The sequence below is a fragment of the Canis lupus genome, chromosome 24 (genome assembly GCF_003254725.2).
Source record: "Canis lupus dingo isolate Sandy chromosome 24, ASM325472v2, whole genome shotgun sequence".
Lineage (NCBI taxonomy): Eukaryota > Metazoa > Chordata > Mammalia > Carnivora > Canidae > Canis > Canis lupus.
The window spans coordinates 28,759,605-28,782,671 of NC_064266.1; the positions used below are offsets into that span (position 1 = coordinate 28,759,605).

Here is a 23,067-nt window from a genome sequence, read left to right on the forward strand (position 1 = left end):
ATATTCCTGTGTACCCAAACCTCTATCAAGATAGAACATCCCATCATCCCAGAAAATTCTCTCATGCTCCTTTCTTGTCAATGCCCATCCCCTATTCTCAGAGTCAATCATTATTCTGAGTTTTTCCCCACCATAAATTAGTTTTGCCTTTTTTAGAGCAAATGAAAATGAAAAAAATGATTTCATGCAAATGAAATCATACAGTGTAGACTTGTGTGTATGGTTTCTTTCACATGACAAGACATTTTGAGACTCACCCACATCATTGCACGCATCAGTGATGGTTCCTTTTAATTGCCGCATAGTATTCCATTAAATGAAAATACCATAATTTGTTTACCCATTCTCCTATTGATGGACACCTGGGCTATTTTCAATTTTTGACTATTTTTTTAAAGATGTTATTTATTTATTCATGAGAGACACAGAAAGAGAGGCAGAGACATAGGCAGAGAGAGAAGCAGGCATCTCCCTGCAGGGACCCCCGGATCATGACCTGAGCCAAAGACAGAACTTCAACCACGGAACCACCCAGATACCCCAGTTTTTTACTATTTTTAATGATGTCCTGCCAGAGACATTCTTATACAAACTTTTTTGTAGACATGTATTTTCAGTTTTCTTGGATGATTACATGGGTATGCAATTGTTGAGTCACGTGGTAAATAGATATGTATTTAGATTTTTGAAAAAAAAATGTTAGATTTTCCCACTCCCACCTGCAACGTATGAAAGGCCAGTTGCTCCACCTTCCTGATAACATTTGGGACTGTTTAACAAAACTAAAAGACAACCTACAGAATGGGAGAAGATATTTGCAGATGACATATCAGATAAGGGCTAGTGTCCAAGATCTATAAAGAACTTACCAAACTCAACACCCAAGAAACAAAAAATCCAATCATGAAATGGGCAGAAGACACGAACAGAAATTTCACCAAAGAAGACATACACATGGCCAACAAGCACATGAGAAAATGCTCCGCATCACTTGCCATCAGGGAAATACAAATCAAGACCACAATGAGATACCACCTCACACCAGTGAGAATGGTGAAAATTAACAAGACAGGAAACAACAAATGTTGGAGAGGATGTGGAGAAAGGGGAACCCTCTTGCTCTGTGAGTGGGGATGCAAACTGGTACAACCACTCTGGAAAACTGTGTGGAGGTTCCTCAAAGGGTTAAAAATAGAGCTACCCTACGACCAGAAATTGCACTACTAGATATTTACCCCAAAGATACAAATGTAGTGAAACACCAGGGCACGTGCACCCTACTGTCCGTAGCAGCAATGTCCACAATAGCCAAACTGTGAAAGGAGCCACGATGTCCTTCAACAGATGAATGCATAAAGAAGATGTGGTCTATATATACAATGGGATATTAGCCATTAGAAACGATGAATAACCACCATTTGCTTCAACGTGGATGGAACTGGAGGGTATTATGTCAATCAGAGTAAGTCAATCAGAGAAGGACAATCATCATATTCCACTCCTATGTAGAATATAAGAAATAGTGAAAGGTATTATAAGGGAAAGGAGGGGAACTGAGTGGGAAAAATTAGAGAGGGAGACAAACCATGAGAGACTCCTAACTCTGGGAAACAAACAAAGGGTTGTGGAAGGGGAGGTGGGTAAAGGGTTGGGGTAACTGAGTGATGGGCACTGAGGAGGGCACTTGACGGATGAGTACTGGGTGTTATAGTATATTTTGGCAAATCAAACTTAAATAAAAACAAATTTACAACAAAAGAAAAACAAACATTTGGGACTATTGGCCTTTTTAATTTTAAACCTTCTAAAGGATGCATAAGGCTGTCATACTGTGGTTTTGATTTGAATCTCCCTAATGTCTAATGAGGTTGAGTACTTTGTATATGTTCACTGGCCATGTATTCATCTTCTTTTGTGAAATACATATCCAATGATATTGCCCATTTTAATTGTTTTTGTTTGTTTTTTACTGAATTACAAAAGTTCTTTCTATATCCTGGATACCAGTTCTTTGTAAAGTATCTGTTTTACTAATGTTTTCTCTCAGCTTGTGGATTACCTACATATTTTCTAAAAGTATCTGCTTATAAGCAGAAATATTCACATTTTGACAAAGCCTAACTTACTGGTTTTTCTTTTCTAAGTCCTATAAGAACACTGCCTCTCTCTAAGTCCTGATGACATTTTCCTATGTTTTCTCCTGAAAGCTTTGTGGTTTTGTATAAAGTAGGAATTGATGTCTTTTTTTTTCCCCCTTATGAATAACTATTCCAATTTCATTAGTTGAAAGGCTGTCAAGAAAGGAAGGAAGGGACTTTCCTTTCTGCACTGAATTGCTTTGGTGACTCTGTCAAAAATTAGTTGGCCAAACCAATACAATACTATTATGCTAACGATACTGGAATTAACATTAAAAACTTAATAAGATTTTTAAGAACTTTTTGGCCAGTTGAGTTCATTTCTGAGCTTCATGTTCTTTTCCATTGATTCATTTGTCAATCTTTATGCTGATACCACACTTCTGATGATCATAGCTTTAAAATGAGTCTTGAAGTCAGAGAGTATAAGTCCTCCAACCTTGCTTTTCTTTATCAAGGCTGCTTTTAAGAAGATGTGGTCTATATATACAATGGAATATTACTGAGCCATTAGAAACAATGAATATCCACCATTTGCTTCAACGTGGATGGAACTGGAGGGTATTATGCTGAGTGAAGTAAGTCAATTGGAGAAGGACAAACATTATATGGTCTCATTCATTCGGGGAATATAAAAAATTGTGAAAGGGAAAAAGGGGAAAGGAGAGAAAATGAGTGGGAAATATCAGTGAGGGTGACTGAATATGAGGGACTCCTAACTCTGGGAAACGAACAAGGAGTAGTGGAAAGGGAGGTGGGCGGGGGGATGGAGTGACTGGGTGACGGGCACTGAGGGGGGCACTTGACGGGATGAGCACTGGGTGTTATGCTATATGTTGGCAAATTGAACTCCAATAAAAATATACAAAACAAAGAAAAATTGTTTTTGATATTCTGGGTGTTTTGCATTTCTAGATAAATATTAGAGTCAGTTTGTCAATTTCTGTGAAAGACCCTCTGGAATTTCTATTGTGATTATGTTGAATCTAGTGGGCAATTTGGGAAGAATTAATATCTAAACAACACTGAGCCTTCCTACCTATAAATACCCATTGATTTTGGTCCACTTTAATTACTCTCAGCAATGTTTCATGCTTTTCAGAGCAGAAGTCTTACACATATTCTGTTATATTTAATTGGCAGTATATTTTTTTGGTTTGTTTTTGATGCACTGGCAAAGGAATCTTTAAAACATCACTTTCCAAATATTTGGTACTAGTATATAAATAATAAAATTGATCTTTGTATATTAACTTTGAATGCTATGAACTTGCTAAGTTCACTTACTAGTTCTAGTAGTTAAAAGGTAGATTTCTTAGGATTCTCCACATAAATAATCATAACATCTGAACACAAATACAATTTTATCTCTTTCTTTCCTATCTTTTTTTTTTTTTTTTTGGCCCTTTTTTCTTTTGGCCAAAAGAAAATGTTAGACAGCATAATGTTAGACAGAAATGGTGAGAAAGGACATCTTCACCTTATTTGCAATCTTAGTGAGAAAGTGTTCAGTATTTTACCAGGAAGTATAACGATTGCTGTAACTTTTTAATAAATAAATTTTATCAGATTGAGAAATTTTTCCTTTATTCTTAGTGTCCTGAGTTTTTATCATGAATAGATGTTCATTTTTATCAAATACTTTTTCTCCTTGATATATGTTTCTTCCTAATTCTGCAAATGTAGTGGATTACACTTTTGGATTTGCCAATGTTAAACCAACTTTGCATTTCTGGGATAAATCCTACTTGGTCATGATATGTTATCCTTCTTGTATATTGCTGGATTTGTGTACTAATATTTTGTTAAGGATTTTTTTAACCTATATTCATGCAGGATTTTAGTAATTCTGTTTCTTTTCTCTCTTTATGTCTTTCTTCCTTTCTCTTTTTGTAATTTATTTAAGATTGTGTATAATGACTTCTTAAATAAATATTATAAAATGAATTGTGAACTGTTTCCTCCTCCTCTAGTTTCCGAGAGAGTTTACATGAGATTAGTGTTATTCCTTCCTTAAATATTAAAAGAATTCACCGATAAAAATATGTAAGCCTGGAATTTTCTTCGAAGGAAGATTGTTTTTTTAACTCCTTTGACTCTGCATTTACATAAAGTATTTGGTATTTGTTTATATGTGTGTTTGGGGAAGGGGCTTATTTTAAGATCTGTTATTCATTCTTGTTCAGCCTTTTATCTAATAGAGTTCTGCTCTACTGGAATCTTCTCCGCCTTCCACTGCCTTATTTTCTGACATTCAAAACCAACAGAATACATTAAAATCTATAGTTTCCAACAGACCCTGCTACCTGGTCTCTCTTTGTCTCAATCCTCATCTATACAACTGCCCCTGGGCTGTCTGTTCTCCTCACAATCAGTGTAATATGGCCCCAACTTTCTACCCTATCACTTTATAAAAAACACATTCTCCAAAAAAATATATTGAGGATGGTGAGAAAAGCAATACTCACAGACTTGAGAGATGGCCGTGCAAATTTTTAATTGCTGCAAATGCTATGTCTCTAAGCCAATGCAAAGAGAGGGACAAGGAGAGAGGGTATCCACTTTTATGGTAATGGGGCTGTGCTGTTTCTATATCTTCATTAAAGAGGTTAATTAGAAAGCAAGAGAGACTGTGCCAGGGGCAGCTGTAGCTAGCCAGATGCCATTTTAAACTGGAAGTGTTCCAGCTGATTTCTTCAAGAACCCATAATGCTTTGCTCTACAGACACACTGCTGGCTGGCACACAGTATACCTCCAGCCCACAGTGGGTCATTTGTCCCTTTCTTTGGCTGATGTTCTGCCCCAGTCATTGCCTGACTACATTCACCTGCCCTGACTGTTCCTTTGGGGGAACTGATCAATGTGATCATAATTCCAGCAAAACCCAGATAATCATGTCCCCAGCTACATTCAGAAACAAAGATTCCCTTCAAGAGTCAGAATGGGGAGCACCTGGGTGGTTCAATTGATTAAGTATCTGCCTTCAGCCTAAGTCATGATCCCAGGGTCCTCGTTTTGAGCCCCACATGGGTTCCCTGCTTCGTAGGAAGCCAACTTCTCCCTCTCCTCCTGTCCCTCCCCACTGCTTGAGTGCTTTCACTCTCTCATATAAATAAAGAAAATATTAAAAAAAAAAAAAGAGTCCAAATGGATTGACAACCATGGCCTCTGGGTTCCAAAGTTTTTCCCAAAGTTTTTCCCTGGTTACTCCAGAGTTTCTGTAAGGTCCTGGAAATACCATCTGAAGGCCACTGGAAAGACCTGAAGATCCTGAAAAGTCCACTGAAGATCCTGCCAAGGCCATCTGAATCCAGTCAGTTCCCTCTGGTTCAGGTGCCTCAGTTACCATCAAATTAAAATTTGTGAGGTGTCTATGAAGGAAAGAGAACCATTTTCCTATAACTGCTACAAATAACATACACGTATCTGTGCACTTACTTGCTGACAAAGTGGCTTCAAAGGGTTATTTCAAAGATCAAAAAAGAGGATACTCCAAGAAGACCCAATCCTGAGGAGCCAGATGGAAGAGATGCACAGGGCAAGGGGTGTAGAAAGAGGCACACAGCTCTCATGCCCTTTCTTAACATGCCATCCTTCCAGCACTCCACATGTTCACCTACCTGGAAGCCCCGTGAATCCTGTCCTTTTGGGTTTTTTGGAGGCTTCATTGCATAGGCATGATTGATTAAATCATTGGCCACTGGTGATTGAGTATGATACTCCAGCCCCTCTCCCTTCCCAGGAGGTCAGGAGGTATAACTGAAAGTTCTAACCCCCAATCACATGGTTGGTTCCTGTGGCAACCAGCCCCCATCTTTAGGGGCTTTCCAAAAGTCACCTCATTAACAGAAACTCAGGTGTGGTTGAAAGGGGTTTGTTATAAATATCAAGACATTTTTATCACTCTTATCGCTTAGGAAATTCTAAGGGTTTTAGGAGCTCTGTGTCAGAAACTGGGATGAAGACCAAATATATATTTCTTATTATAAATCAGTGTCACACTCCCTTACCTCCTTTGCTGCCTCCTCTGGGTGAGTTTAACCCTTTGTGGTTGAAAAAAAAAAAAAGGAGTGCAGGGTTGAATCCAAGCAAAAGTTGGCCATAAATGATCGGACCCCAAGCTAGTTTCCTAAAATCACCAAGGAGATGACTTCCACCTTCTTCAGGTCCGGGGGGCGGGGGTTGTTTGTTTTTTCCTGAATTGGTGCTTTCAAGTAGGAAAAATAAGACAATAATGGGAATTCATGAGTACTCAATTTCCTTGCATAAAACCACACCAACAGGAGAAGCTAGTGTGAGCTCTGTGACAGCAAGTTCACTATTATATCTTCAGTGCACAAAAGAAAGAATTACAGAGATGAACCATACACAAGAAACAGACCCAATGGTTCCCTTATTCATCCAAACTTAAGCCACTCTCTACAAGGTCTCAATTCTTAACCTTGGAGCAAAGTTTCCTAAGTCTCACTTCTCTTGTGGTCACAACTTGTACTCAAAACTGTACAGTTTCTTACTCTTTACTAAGTCAACAACTCCATTCAGCTTACTGACCAAACCATGATCATCCTATTCACCAAATCATGTTCACCTACATTTTCTATCTCATTAACTCTAATTCTTCCAACTAAATGCAACATTAAAAGGACAAAAAAAAAGGTCGTGCATGTGCTCTACGACTCCGTCTTGGTCACAGCTGATCAGGACAGAAGTCAACATCTGACTCAAACCACCTCCTTGAAAGCACCAATTCAGGACAATCATCCAACAGACACACTGTACTTCAGCTGTGGTCGAGGTTTGGAGAATGAAAGCATGTAGCAATGTACTGTTGCATCTAGATTTCCAAGTGAATTCATAGGGACAGGTGATTAGAGGGGATGAGGGGCAAAACGCTTTCTCACAGGAACATTCTGAATCTGATGCTTACAGTCCAATGCCAGGCAGGAGATGAAAGGCCAAAATGCCCAAATGGTTTAGTCTTTTGAAGAACAGCTAACCCAGCTAGTAGAGTTGCTAACATAAAAGCAAAGACAAAATTTTCAGGAATGACATCCCTAGCTGACTCGCTGGAATTTTAATTGTTTAAAATGGTGTACTATCAGAATAAAATATCAACCAGAACAACCTGGTGGCTCAGTGGTTGAGTATCTGCTTTTGGCTCAGGGCCTGATCCCGGAGTTCCGGGATTGAGTCCCACATCGGGCTTCCTGCATGGAGCCTGCTTCTTCTTCTGCTTATGTCTCTGCCTCTCTCTCTCTGTCTCTCATGAATAAATAAATAAAATATTTTTAAAAAATAATAAAATATCAACCTTTTTTAAAAAATGGTGTGCAGAAAGAAAGGAAGGGATTATCTACTGCACTTGCGATTCCCAATATGGTAGCCACATGTGGCTACTAAGCACATGAAATGTAGCTAACCCAAACTGGTATGTGCTCTAAGCGTAAAATACACATCAGATTACAAACAGTAGAAAAAAAGGAATGTAAAACATTTTACTAATAATGTCTCATATACATTATATGTTAAAATAGTCATATTTTATATTTATTAGGTTAAATAAAAATATTACTAAAATTAAATTCATCTCCTTTTTTAAACCTTGATAATACAACTACCAGAAATTACATATGTGATTCACAGTATTTTTCTGTTGGACAGTTCTGCTCTAGACAATTAAAATACAGTGTAGTAGGAAAGTCTTAGGCATGTGTATTAGTTTGCAAGGGCTGTTTTGACAAAGTACCACAGTCTAGGTGGCTTGCACAACAAAAATTTACTTTCTCCCACAATTGTAGAGACTAGACATCTAAGATCAAGGTGTCAGCAGGGCTGGCTCCTTCTAAGGCTCGTTTTTTGGCTTGTAGGTAGTTGTCTTCTCCCTACGTCCTTACATGGGCTTCTCTCTGTGTACATCTGTGCCCTAATCTCCTCTTCTTATAAACACACCAGTCATATTGGGTTAGGGTCACTCTAATGACCTCACTTTAACGTAATTACCTCTTTTTGCACCCTGTCTCCAAATACCGTCACATTCTGATGTAGTAGAGTGCTAAGACTTCAACATATGAATTTGAGGATGGGGACACAATTCAGCCTGTAACAGTATGACACTGTCCTGGGCTTGAAACCTGTGTTCAGCATTTACCAGCTATATGACATTCAAAGAATTTTCTCTTTCTTTACTGAATTCCTTACCATTAACACAAGGATAATTTCACTCATTTCACAAATATTCTTTTACTTTTCCCTATGTCATGAATACTGTGCCAGAAATATGAATACAGCAAAGCTTGAATACAAATTGAGTACACCAGACCCAAGGACTGATGGGGGGGGGAAGCTAAACACAATAACCTGTGATCATCCAGCAGTTGGAGGGCTGTGTGAGTACCAAGGAGGAGTCTAACCACCAGAGCATGAAAGGAAGTTCTCCTAGGGAGGGACATGATATTTAAAGAGAAATCTGGAAGAGGAGAAATTGACTAGGTATGACATAACAGATAGATGGTCCAGTCCAGAGAGTTCAGGGCCAAGACAAAAAGCCTCTGTTTAGGAATTTGGGGCATTATCCCTGGAATAATAAGGAGCCACTGAATATTCTAAGTAGAAGAGTGACGCAGTTCAGCTTATGAGATCTTCCTAGGCAGAGAATGGATTGGAGAAGTAATATGTAAACAAGAGGCCACTGCAAAGAACCAGGTGCCTGGACTGCAGCAGAGGCAGAAGAATGGAGAAAACAGGATACACTCAAGCACATCTTTCTATACTTACTGAGAAACTTCCATTAAAACCCAGGGATTCTGCAGAGAACAGGATAGACACAATACCCACGTTCACAAGCTCACAATTTAAGGGGTCCACAAACAGCATCCAAATAAGCTCGCAAAAGCCACAAAAGAAATATAAAGCATGGCATGTCCTTTTTAACAGGGCAACCCTACCGGAATTGGGATCAAGTTATGAGTGAGCTGAAAACTGTAAAATGTAGGAGTTAATTTTGCAGAAGCAGGCAAGGAAATAGCATGTACCCTGGGGTTGAAGACACCATGGAGAATCATCAGAATAGAATAGTCAGTGTGGCTAGAAAACAGTATGATATTAAGCAGATAGAATCACTGGGAGCTGGGGGATGATTAGAAGAAGGGAGAGGGAGTAACTAAGAATGACAACAGATTTCCAGCTTGGGTGACCAGAAACTTGGCTGTGCCATGTCCTAGGAGAGAAGGCCCAGGAAAAGGAGCAGGATAGCAGGGGAAGGGAACAGGACGGGATGGCTTGGGCCATGTTGACTGAAGTGTCTCAGTCAATGAGACATTGACTAGAGTCTAGTGACTAGAAGTTTGTAAAAATTAAATCTATGCTTGAAATCTGGCACATGGTATGTGTATTCAGTGAATGATAGCAACAGGTATTGTCTTTTGTATTATGAATTATTAAATATAATAGTTCACATTTGGACAAAAACTCTAGTGGTTGTTTATCTTCCCAATCAGAGTCAAAACGGACACTATTAATGAGTACACTAGGCATCACAATCATACCAGGGCTGTCCCTGGACAAATGGGGATGTCTGGTCACTCTAAGCACAATCCAAGGGCTCTCAGGAAAGGGTGTCCCCAAGCCTGCAGAGAAACAACAAAGGCTGAGCAGCCCCAGGGACATGACTTGCCCACCACCTTCCCTGGGATCCAGCCAGGCTACAGAGAAGGACTCTTGCTTGTCTCCTGGGTCTACCTGCTGGCCCCACCTCCTCCTGCGGTGGTCACTTGGAAGTGGAGTTCCCCTTGAGTACCTAGCAAGGAGAAGATCCAAGTCCAGGTGTGCTGTGAGGGCAGGGAGGTAGGGATATGACCACATCCTGAGTAAGGAGGACAGAGGAAACACTCTGCTCTGTCCAGAGCCACACTGTTCAGCAGAGTAGGGACCCGAGTGACATATAGGTAGACATATCTGCAGCATTTTGTGTGACCTTTTTAACTTTCCCTTTGGGCCAAGTGACAGCTATATAGGGCTTAAATGTGTATATATATATATATGTGTATGTGTATATGTATATATGTGTGTATGTATATATGTACATATGTGTGTATACATATATATGCCTGTGTGTGTGTATATGTAATTCTTTTTTTTTGTATATGTAATTCTAAGCGCCCTTTGAACCCTGTACCCAGGCACTTTTGTCTAAAAAGAGACACACTATAAGCCCTAATAGACCATAACAAAACCCAAACCTTTAGTACTGTTTAAAATTCAACTTACTATTTCTCCTGATTACCAAAACCTGCCCATTTTGTGTTTTTTTTTTTCCTCAAAAATAGGTATGGACAGAAAAATAAAACCAGCTTCAGTCTCAGTGCTCAGAAATAACCATGAAACTTCCAGTTTTCTATGCATATTTTTAAATAAATCAGAATCATACTGAATAATGTTTTTATTGTCCTTTTTTTTTCTTTGCTTATCATTTTATCATGAGTATTTCCTCAAGTTATAAGGTAGCTCTCTCTAACATAAATTTTGAGGACACATTTTCCCATTTTTGTGAATGTACCAATACATATTTAACCAATCGACTCTCAAGACGTAAGTTGTTTCTAATTTCCCACTATTGCATATAATGCGATAATGAATAACTTTAAATATGTCTTTACTTACATCATTTACATCTCTGGTATTGCCTTAGCATAAATTCTGAGAAGTGGAGTTAATTGGTCAAAGGATATGTACCTAGGATTTTTTTCTATCTATCGACAATTCAGGAGGTTTAGACTCCTACTATGAGCATAAAATTTTACTTTTTTTCCACATCCTGTGAGAACTGGATATTACATTGGGATTTGTTTGTATTTGTCTATTTTTTAAAGATTGTATTTATTTATTTGAAAGAGAGAGAGTGAGAGAGAGAGAGCACAAGAGAGAGGAGGGGCAGAGGGAGAAGCCAGCTCCATCCCAGGACCCGATGTGGGGCTCCATCCCAGGACCCTGGAATCATGACCTGAGCCAAAGGTAGATGCATAACTGACTGACCCACCCAGATACCCCCATATTTGTCAATTTAATGGATGAAAATGATACCTTTTATTTCATTTGGATTATTTCACTATTTCAATAATTTTAACTAATTTAATTTCAATAATTTAAATTATGCCCCCTCTTCAAAGAAAACAAATAGGAAAGGTAGCATCCTGCTGGTTCTCTGGGGTTTTGATTCTTTGTAACCAACCTGGGGCTACAGCTCCACAGTCTTCCTACCGCATCTCAACCGGCTTACACTCACGTTCATATACATAATCCTTTCAAACTGAGGAGTCTGTGTCAGTTTCCAAGGCTGCCACAACAACTTCCCCCAAGTGTAGTGGCTTACAACAGAGGTTGATTCCCTCCTGGTTCTGGAGGCCAGAAGTCTAGCATCAGGTGTTGGCAGGGCCGTGCTCTCTGCAGAGGCTCCAGCAGAGAATCCTTCCTTGCTTCTTCAGCTTCTGGTGGCTGCTGCCCTCTCTTAGCCTGTGGCAACATCCCTCCAGTCGCTGCTTCGTATTCACATGGCTGTCTTCCTGTGTCTCTGTGTGTCTTCTCCTTTGCTGTCTTACAAGACCTCTGTCATTGGCTTTGTGACCTATCCAAATCCAGGATGATCTCACCCCAAAAATCCTGGCCTTAATTACATCTGAAAAGACCCTATTTCCAGGGGCAGCCCAGGTGGCTCAGTGGTTTAGCGCTGCCTTCAGCCCAGAGCCTGATCCCAGAGCCTGATCCTGGAGACCCGGGATTGAGTCCCGTGTCAGGCTCCTTGCATGGAGCCTGCTTCATCCTCTGCCTGTGTCTCTGCCTCTCTCTCTCTCTCTCTCTCTCTCTCTCTGTGTGTGTGTGTGTGTGTGTGTCTGTCTGTCTCTCATGAATAAATAAATAAAATCTTAAAAAAAAAAAAAAGAACCTATTTCCAAAGAAGGCTATATTCGAGACTCTGGGGATTAGGGCTTGCAACATACTTTGGGGGGACATGCTATTCAACCCACCGCAGTCCCGAGCAGGGCCCTCACTCAAAATGTCCTTTGAGGTTCCCCATAGGATCTGTTTAGAAGAACAGTGAATGCCCTGTCCCTGCCAAACTCAGAGCGAGAAACCAAGGAGAAATGGCTATCATCAAAGAAGAGAATTGTGTCTTGTTTCTGTAACCCCAAACGAAGAGTTACCCTTACTTTTTTTTCATTTTCAACCAATGTTTATTGCTCTGAATTGGGCTACCTGCCAACCTGGGGTGAGCCAGGACTCAAGGGGAGTGCCAACATGAAGCACCTATTACCAGAAACCTCAAATTCCAGATGGCCAGAGAAACAAAACTAAGCTGATTCCAGTATAAGACAATCACATGAGCAGTGAGAAGTCTAAGCCAGTGCTTCCTGGAGAGGAGAAAGGAGTGTTTTCAGTTCTGACCGAGAGAATCCAGAAAGTAGGAGGCATTTAACCTGGGCCACCAGGATCAGGAGGGGAGGCATTCCAGCAGAGGGAAGAGAGTGTTCAGGCATGATCTCAGACATGTATGCAGGATATTTATTGACCAAGACGGCCTCCTGGTATACCCAGACATCTGGTATACCTAGACTTGAGGGAAGCAGCAAAGCCAGACCCACAGTAACCGAATTATGAGGTTTTAGTTAAGAAAAAAATATAAAACTATTAGTAACACAAAATGAGGCACAATGCTGACCTGTACTAGCCCCTAAAGCAAGCCAGATACCAAAGGGTACTGCATGACTTCATTTATGTGAAGCTCCAGAACTGTCCAGATCTATTGTGATGGAAAGCAGATTAATGGTTACCTGGAGCAGCATCATGCAAGGAGGTTGACATAGGGGAAAGAGGGAAAGGTCAGGGGTGATGGAAATGTTCTATATCTTTCTTTTAAAGATTTTATTTATTTATTTGAGAGAGAGAGAGCAAGAGCAGGGAGAGGGGTGGAGGGAGAAGGAAAAGCAGGTTCCCTGCTGAGCAGGGAGCCCAACACAGGGCTTGATCCCAGGACCCTGCAATCATGACCTGAGATGAAGGCAGACACCCAACCTACTGAGCCCCCCAGGTGCCCAGAAATGTTGTATATCCTGATGGCTACCCGGGTACATATATTCATTAAGATTCACAAACTATGCCTTTGGGTATATGTATTTCATTATATATGAATTATACCTCAATGAGGCTTATTTTTAAAATAAATACGTAAGAATTTAGGTACAAAGGGAATATTCTTTTAGAATGAGAAATAACTAATTTCAAGTTTTAAAAGCCGACAAATACCCCAAGCACGGCAATATCCAGAAAAATCGCCATATTGTGCCTTAACTGATGGCTTGATGTATGTCTGTAATGCTTTTCTCCCTACGTACTTTGGCTTCATTCTCTTTGTCTCTGCGCTTGTCAATATCATGATTTTTTAAAATATCAACGATGGATCAAATTTCGTTTTCTTTTATTGGTCATTTAGAAAATGCTCCCCCCCCCCAGTTTCATCACCTTTTGTCAATGCCATCTATATTTTTAGGATTATTAGAATGTTTGGCCAAGTCTTTATTACGTTTTCTCGCACTTGGGCTCTGAGACTTGTGAGAATTTCCCACAGACGAGCTTCTGGCTCTGGACATTTCTAGCTGGTTTCTCCTCCATACTTGGGGCACCACAGGACACGTTCATGCCATGACGCAGCCGCTGGCCCCAAACCTTCATGTCACAACATGTCACGTGTCACATGTGAGTCGGCACAATCTGTGGTACGAGTTTTCCCTGGAGGCGATTTCTACACCGCGATGACTAGGGATTACTTAACAATGCATGGAAGCAACTGCAAGTCACATAACTATAAACCCAAACTCTGTGTATCCCCCGCTCAACCGGCTCTCAGAAGAGTCCCTGGAGCCACTCCGACAGTAAGAGGAGACGGAGGGATAGTACGGAAGTCAAAGGAAACAGTAGTGGCTTTAACCTATCTCTGTTAAAAATATCTTACTTTTGCAAATTTGGCGGCAACCCATGAGCATGGGTCCCCTAGCAAGAGCCTGAGCTGGAACTTCATAGGTGCGCAGTGAAGCTGCCTCGGGGAAGGGGATGTAGTCTAGATAATTTGGGAAGAGTGGCTGGGACCAGACTGCAGAGGTCTTTGAAAGTCAGATGATGGGACTTCATCTTTAGCTTCCGTGCAGAGGAGAGCTGCAAAGGCTCTTCCTTTTATAAAAAGAACAGCATGACTTTGCTTTAGAGGGATAACTCTGGCAGTGGTGGAAAGCATTGGGCAGGGGTTTGGGGCTTATTTTTAGTTTCTCCTTTGACTTAAGACATTTCTTATGGAATCCCCTACCCTCCAAAAACAAACAAAACAGATTTAACCTGTTTATTCAAGGGTCTTTACATTGAGAAAGGTAAAAGATATTGAAAATCATTTTGCAAAAAGACCCCACCTTGGGGGCACCTAGGTGACTCAGTTGGTTGGGCGTCCACCTCTGGCTCAGGTCATGATCCCAGGGTCTCAGGATCAAGCCCTAAGTCAGGCTCCTTGCTCAGTGGAGAATCTGTTTCTCCCTCTTCTCCTGCTTATGCTCTCACACTCTCTCTTTCAAATAAATAAATAAAATCATTAAAGAAAAAAAGAAAAGAAAAAAGACTCTGCCTAATTCCAGCACACAAACATAATGAAGTCAAGAGAGTGCTTATGAGTACAGACTATGAAATAAAATTGCCTGTTTCAAAATTTGGCCTCAGCACTTTCTACTTCTGTGATCTTAGGCACATTGCATGAGCCCCAGGACCCTCAGATGCCTCGTCTGTTAAATAAGAGAAATAGTAGAACCCGGGTGTAGAGTCGCTGCAAGAATGAAGTGAACTAATGCACTCTGAGCACACAGCACCATCTCCCACACCCAAGTGTTAGCCGTAGTTACTATTTCTTAACTGGAACCTTCCCCAAGAAGATGTTTTGGGGGATTTCTTCCCACCCTTGAAGGGTCTCTGTCGTGGTCCCTTATCGCCACATCAGTCATCACAATATTCAGAACCAGGCCAGGCATTCCACTTGATGCAGCAAGTTGAATGCACCACAGCCCATTTCCTGAGTGGAGGATACTGGGGGAGCTGTGAGGTGCCAGCGAGGTGAGTCACCACTCAAAACGGACAGAGAGAGAACGAGAAGCCAAGACAAACTGTGTTAGTCAGGACTCGCTGGGTTTCAAAAGACGAAAGCCCAACTCCACAAATTTAAGAACAAAGAGACAATATTGGTTCCCACTACCTAAGAGAAATGAGAAAGCTGGACTGCAGGCACGTCTGCATCCAGGGGCTCGGAAACCATTGTTTCCAGTGAAATTATCTCCCTTGTTTTCTTCTCTGGCTGTCTTGCTGCATAGGCAGATAGAAATGTCTCCCCAAACTGCAGGCTTATATCATGCCTACTTAGCAACCTGAGAGGAGCAAGGCTGTGCCCATGTATCAAAAGTGAGGGAAGAGCTGGTTAGCTGAGTCACATGCCAGAGATCATAGGACCCTGTCCCTGGCAAAGCCACCAGACCCCCAAGGAGGCAAGATGGCTGATATTCTCAAGAAGGGAAGGAAAGAATGCAAAACAGAGATGATAGATGCCAGTTCAAGGGTTATCAGGGTGAAAGCCCACCGTCGGATCTTCAATAACCCCCTTATACCACAATTCCCATTGTAAGGCTCATTTCCCATCCCAAGATGCAGGTTTCCAACCGTGGGAGTCTATCACCCACCCAGGCTCCCAGGCAGGCTGCCACCTGCTTTCTACCAGAGGCGACCTGGCTCCAAGGCCTGGGCTGTGGCTATGGGCACCGAGTCAGGCACTGAGTATCCCTGGGCCGGGGAGGTGGCTGAGTCAAAGGGCCTCAGGCCTCCGCGCAGGCTGCTCAGCCCTGCTGCTTTCAGCGGGGCGGTATTGAAAAATCCGGAGGCAGTGCAGGGCTGCTGTGAGCATCCACTAATTGGAGATGGTGAAACATTCAGGGGAGATTCAGGTGCCAAATGCCTCTCCCTAGAGGTGCGTTAAAAGTCCTGAGCAACTGCAGTAGCAGGCATCCCTGGGGAAAGTCCCAGCAGAGGTCACAGGGGATGGGCTCTCACTCCCAGAAGGGTGGGGGTGCACCCACACCAGGCTCTGCCTCCACCACTTCCTGCCCATAGGATCTTAAGCAACTCTACCTCTCTGACCTTCTGTCTCCTTTTTTATAAAATAGAAGTTACATATTTTATCTGGAATAGTAAGATAATAACTATAGACACAGTGGACTTTTTTTTTTCTTAAGTCCATTTTGGTAAATTATATTTTTCTTTAAAGTCCCTCCCCTCAAAAAGATTTCCAATATTTTAGTATACACTGACTCACATATTCTTTTGTTATTTGGAATGCCTATCTGCTGTATATGAAATCAGGCTCTCTTTCCTTTCTTGCTTTTGAGGAGCGTCTACTTGTGATGTGCTGATCCTCCCCCATGTTATCTGTGTATATTATTAATTTTTGCTCTTATGTTACTTGCTTCTTCTGCTACTAAACCTTTTTGGGGTTTAAACTATTATTTTTTCCTATCTTCTTAAGCTCATTATAAGCATTCAACGCCATAAATATCACTCCAAGTACTGCTTAGGTACATTCTACAAGTTTTGATACATAGCATTTTCATTACTCTCCAGTTATAAATCTTAACTATATTACATACTTTATGATTTCTCATTTGAGCCATGCGCTACTTAGAAATGGCTTTCTCAATTTCAAAACTATATGTACTTTTTTTAAAGCTACCTTACTCATATTTACAGAGCAGAATGCCTGGTGTATACTCAGTGATCAAAGATTACTGGAAGACAATATAAAAGAAGGGGAAGGAGGGAAAGAGAAAAGGAGAGGAGGCTGGAGGGAAGGATGGAGAGAGGTAGGTCATAGAGGAATCCTAGTTGGTTTGAGCCAAAATTTAGCAGTTCTGCTGTTGGGGTGAACATCGCGATGCTCAGATGTAAGCAGAGACCGGCGCACACCCCCAGTCCCCAGTCCCCACCTCGAACGTCTCAGAGAAATATCTGGAATATCTGAGTCTTAGACACAGATGTGTGTCTTCTGTGGCTCCTTCTCCTCGTGTGCCAGCCAGGCGCCCACCCCAGCTGGAAGAAGATAGAGCAGCTCGAAATCTGCCAGCAGTCCCTTGGGTGCGCCCTGGGAGGCAGCAGCAGGAGACAGAGTAAAGGAATAGCCTGGAAGACTGGAGCAGAGTCTGGGAAGATGTCAGCAGGTCAGGGAAATGGGCAAGTTCCCTGCTGGCCGTGGAGCTGACTGCCTTCCTTCTGTGTCTCTTTCAAATAGCTTTGCCATCCCTCGAGAAGTTTCAACAGCCATGGAACCAAACACGCTGTCTTCAACCATCGCTCCCTGACAGTGGAATGGCAGTGGCAGCCAGTCATCAGCCAGGCTGGTCACACACAGTGTGCCCCACCCTAGGTCATGCTCTCTCCACGTGACCTTTCTTTGGTGCTCCCAACGACCTGGAACTGGGGGCTGCTTGACCACCTATCTGATCTCAGATCCATTCCCTGCCCTTCCTCTGCTCTGCTGTGCTCTGGGACCTGCCTTCCCCAGCACCCCGTGTCCCCTGGCTTCCTGGTAGTTTGGCCAATGGGAAGCACTAGAGGAAGGGGGGAGGTGGGCACTAAAGTAAGTCCCTCCCTTCTTTCTGCTCCCTGGGGCATCTCTGGCAGTGATTACATCTCCGCCCAGGCACCCCCTCCTTCTGGGTATAAACTACTGTGGTTTTAGCTTCTGCTGATGGTCCTAACTCCAGGGATGTAATACTGATTCCCTCTTCCTTTGTACCTCAGGCCCTAAGGGTGGCAGCAGCTTCCTGCTCTTGCTTACACACTTGGGGTGCCCCTCCACCTCCCCAGTCACCCATGTAACTAATTCCCCGTATTAAATTCCCTCTGTTGGGAAGACCTAAAGCAATTCCCCTCTCTCGGCTGGAAACTGACCAATGCAAATCCATTTTACCGACGAAGCCCGAAGTGGGGTTCAGAGAAGTTAAGGAAGAAGATATGAGGATGTCAGTAAAGAAAATAGCAGCACAGAGCTTGGGGCCAGGTGTTGCCTCCTTCAGTGGCTCGCTCTGACATCTGAGCTGTCTCCCCGTTGGTAAACATGATGATGGAGGATGCTGACACCGAGTATGTGGAACTGTTACGAAGATGAAATCAGCTATTATCTCTAAAATTTCAGCTAAGCAGAATGACGGGGCACATGGTCACACAACTAAGTGGCACAAACGGGATCTGGATTTCCTATCCAGTGCTCACTCCCCCGTCCCAAGTAGTTTGAATCAAGTTGTTCCTGGGATGGATTCCCATCCTGACTTTGGCCAAAGTATTTTCCCAGAGCTCCTCCCTCTCCACCATCACCCCCAACATGGAGATGACCTCCCACTTCCCAAGGGATAACCGCAAGTGGCTCTCAAGCTGCTTTGTCCCACCCAGTTCTCCCAGGGGCCAGACCCCAGGCCCCAGCTGCAGAATGTAATACAGCGTCTCTGACCTCTGGCAGCCGGGAGGGCTGGTGGAGACCCCAACACATGGTCTTAGGTCGCCCTGCCCAGGAGCCTCGTTATTAAGTGAGCTCTGCTGGCAGCCCTCCCAGTCTGGAAACAATGATCCTCACTCCCAACCTCGAGGAGCCAGGTCTCCGGTTCCCTTATTGGGACTGGCCTGGCCACTCACCAGTGAGGGAGAGACTGCAGCCTGGGGCCGTGGAGCCTCAAGCACTGCCCTGGCTTCCCTAGGATCAGATGCCTCAGGCCCAGGGACTCTGAGCATGGTGTGTAATGAAAGCTGACCTCCACTTCCTTCCTCTGGGAAAAATCCTTCTCCACCCATCCATGCTGAAGCCTCTGCCATCCACTCACCAGCTTCAGTATTGAATCTCTGGGACCCACCAGAGACTTGGACTCAAGAAAGGTAGATCCTGGAGCATACTCAGCCCTCTATAGCCAGGAGATCCCAGAGGACATCCTGGAGTAGCTGCCCCCTCAAAATAGCCCCATCTGGAGCCTCCCAAATGGTTTGCTCCCATGGGCAGGTCCAGGTTCCAAAAGCAGTTTATGCATTTGATGACTGTTGTGATCATTCATTCATCAAAACTGTCATGAGTTCCAACAGCACATGCCCTGTAACAGAATAAATGCTGCCCTGTGTTCTGCAGGGGGCTACACATGTAGAAAAACGCGGAAGACTCAAACCCAGCCCTTTATGAGCTGGGTAGTTTTCACTGTTTTGTTACTTTTTAATATTATTCTAAAAATCACACCCTCTTACCATAACACAGGCATACGATTAGAAATCTAATAATCTCCCTTATCTTTCAGAGGAATCTCTATGTTAATAACCTGGTATAGTCATACTTCCTTCTTACTATATTTATAAACATATTCAGGGTTTGAGCTTGGGGAAATGGATTGTTTCATTTTGTTTTCTGCTTCTGTTTTTACAAAAGAAAGAAAATGGGATCCCATTATATAAATGACAAATTGCTTTTCTCAGCCAACAGTTCATACATTGCACTCATATCTGACTCTTTCCAATAGCTGTGTCCTATGCAGTATCACAACATACTCGACCACTGCCCTATTTATAAGTGGGAAATACACTTCCACAGTGTCAGCTACCGACACTTGGGGGTTTGTATGCTATCGCAGTTAGTGTTATTCAAGCTCTCCAAGTATGGTGACCAGACCAACCAGCAGCAGCAGTAGCACCTAGAAAACTGTTAGAAGTGCAAAATTTGGGCTCAAAGAACTCTGGCAGTGGGGGGTAGGGAGGTGTCCCAGCAATTCATGTTTTAACAAGCCCTGCAGGTAATTCTGACGCATGTTCCAGTCGGAGACCCACCACCTGCAAGGACCATGCCCATTTGTTTGTCCTCCACAAACAATTGCAGCAATCCCCAAAGTGTTTTCTCTGAGTGTAAGAAGCCAAGAAGTTTCTAGATATGCAAAGTTAGATGAAGTATTCAAGCAAGTTACCCGACTGCCCAGTAACTGGCTAACTCATTCCTTCACTTTTCCGGGAAGTATTGGACTCATAGAGACATAAAGTAAACATATGCCCCCATCTAATATATTCAGAAAAACAGGACCAGCAAATTTTCCCTGAATGGCCGGCATACCTGATGTGGTTCTTCCTTAGTGCAAAGAGATTGCAGTCAATGAGTTCCGTCTGCAAAAGAGCAACCATCTGAAATGTGTAGACATGGAAGTAATAACAGTGTCCAAAGTCCCACCACTCATCAGCACCTCTGAGGCTTAGATTTTGTGGGCATACTAAACTTACCTGCCAGGCTGTTGGTCCAAACCGTACTCTGTGGCTCCTCGAGTCAAGATTATCCTTCAGCTTAGCATCCAACACATCTCCTTGACAGTCGAGGGAATGAAAAAAGGAGAGGCATTAACAAGTTATCTCGTGAGAATGCCACTTTCCTATGCTGCCTTCATCTCAAGAATGAGAACTGCTATGTTCTGAATGAGGCCCCTAGGAGGCAAGGTTGGGTGGGGATGAGGATGGTGTGAGGGGGACGAGTGAAGCCACTTGAGCGGTCCTCAGTCTCCATTCAGGAGCTATGAGTGAAAGGTGTATAGGTTGGGGCCTATAAATTTGAAAGGTTCAAGCTTTCAACTGCATCAGAATCCCCTGGGGGCACCACAGGAGAGGTTTCAGATTAAGGAAATCCAGGGTGGTACCTGAGAGTTTGCACTGCTAACATGTTCCCAGGAAATGCTGGTGCTGCTGGCCCAGGGTCCACACTTTGAGGACCATTGGGGTACAGCAACACCAGATGTTGCAACAAACTCCAAAATGTCCATGGCTTGTCACAGTGAAAGTTTGTATCACACCAGGTAACTGTTGAAATGAGGTGTTATTGGGGGGTGGCGAGTGCTCCACTCAGTCACATGCTGGAGGCTCTGCCATAGTCATCATACCCAGTCCTATGCCATTAGCGAGGACTTGAGGTCGGCCGTACCTGATGCAAAAGGACCAGGGAAACACAGTCCTTGGGTGGACGGTTACTTCTCCACAGCAAGCCACTTCCTCCCGGGCTATGCAAGGACAGGACAAGCCAGCAGCCACTGCTGCACATAGCTAGTTTTTCCCATCTCCAAGTCCTCGCCTGGCCCCTGGGAAGGGGTTAGCCCAGCCACAGCCCCAGAGCTAAAAATGTCCTGCCAGCAAGGCACACTGTGGCAGTCAGGGGAAAGAGAAGCAGAGTCTACAGAGATAGTGACAGCCTCCCGACTTCCACAGGTGTCTTCCAAGTGACAGGGACATAAGCTTACTAATGTCTCCACCCCCTGGCCTGTCCTCTTGGGGTGCAGTGTGATACAGCAGAACCACAGGCCTGCGGCCAGATGGAAGAGCCATCACTTACGATTGTGTCACGTAGGGTCTCTCTGATCCTGGCATCTATTGAGCACCTACCACCCCCCAGCCCCTGGGAGCAGTCACGTTGCATATGGACGAATGGCTCCCATGCCCTCCCATGCATTAAAAATACTTGGTGAGCTTTAAAAACACGTAAAGCAAAAACCTATTTTAAAATATGACCTTCACCCAAAAGTTCTAAGTCACTTGGCAACAAAGGAAGCCATCTTCGGACCCAAAGCTCACACTAGGTGATTCAGACAAGAACAGATATTGGAGGTCAATATATCACGGCTGGGGCCGGTGCCCTGGCGGGTTTACACAGTGAATCTAAATAAACTGGGACTAAGTTTAACCCCTCCCTGCATAGTTTGGAGTTGGCTTAGGCCCCAGGAGACCTCTTGCATGAGATTTGGAAGTGGAAGGAAAGCAACAGCAGGCAGATGCCGTTGATGCTCAGAAAGTCTGCAGGGGTCCCCTGGGGCTGTTGGGGAGCACTTGTGCTGTTGCTGGTCTGCAGGCTCACCTGGATGACTTAGGGCAGCACCCGGACCACACCTCCTCCAGCCCCTGATCAGCTCTCTTCCCCTAGATCCCCCAGGTCTTGGGCCTGGAGCACGATGAGCTCTGCAGCGCAGGGCATCAGCTTCTGCAGGATGTCACTTGCATCTTTGCAGCTGGGGACCCATAAGTCCTTGTGGGCTCCAGCTCAGATTCCCTTTGCCCTTGCTCTGGACTTCTGTATGCCTTTCCCTCTTGACTGCTTGCCCTGCTGACTTCAAACAGGAGTGCAACCACCTTCCAGAGACAGTTTCCTCCTCTCCAACCATCGCGTGGGACCAAATCCTCACAATCAATTTCTTGCTTCCTATCACTCTTAATGGTTTTGCTCCTCTGCTTGAAACTTGGTAGGTGCTTTTCTTCCCACAGTCTCATTTAATTTCCACAACAGTCCCTAAGGAAGGTCTTGTTGATCCCATTTTAGTGATGAGCAAAATGAGGATCAGAGAGGCTAAGCCATTTGTCCAAGATCCCACAGCCAGGGAGAGGGAAGAGGGGTGGAATTTGAACCCAGGCCTCTCAAACTCCAAAGTGCTCTTCAGCACATGGTATTCTGTGGCCCCAATGAGAGAGTCAACACGGGGTTCCCACCTGTGTCTGTGCAGGATCTCCCCTCCTGCCCCCAGCGCTCTGGGGTCAGGGTCTTCCTTGGCTGGGGTCTGCCACCTGCAGAGAGAGAGCTGCCGCTGTCTTCCCTTCTCCCTCTCCTCTCCAGCTCTGGCCAGAGTTCTGGGTGGGCTAATTATACCCTTTCATCATAAATCAATAGGAGAAGGAAAAAATGCTTTCTTGGAAGCTTCTAAACATAACTTGAAGCCCAAAAGAGCACCTCCTTTGAAACCGTTCTGCTTTCGTGTACAAGACGCACACGGAATAGAGATGGTGTTCCTATGGGGAGCAGGTGCATGGGCCACCCCGCCC

The 23,067-nt window shown here is 43.5% G+C and overlaps 1 long non-coding RNA gene across 4 annotated transcripts in view; it reads right to left on the reverse strand.

Annotated features, from left to right (window-relative positions):
• LOC112673950 (uncharacterized) overlaps positions 1-23,067 on the reverse strand; it is a 111,265-nt gene that overhangs the window by 49,819 nt on the left and 38,379 nt on the right. For 3 of the 4 annotated variants that reach the window (XR_004809124.2, XR_004809119.2, XR_007405605.1), the window contains exon 1: positions 11,366-11,859. This is a non-coding gene — a long non-coding RNA (uncharacterized LOC112673950). Of the gene's footprint in view, positions 1-11,365; positions 11,860-20,335; positions 20,386-20,499; positions 20,580-23,067 lie in introns of those variants that run through there. The other variant, XR_004809122.2, reaches the window with a different exon arrangement.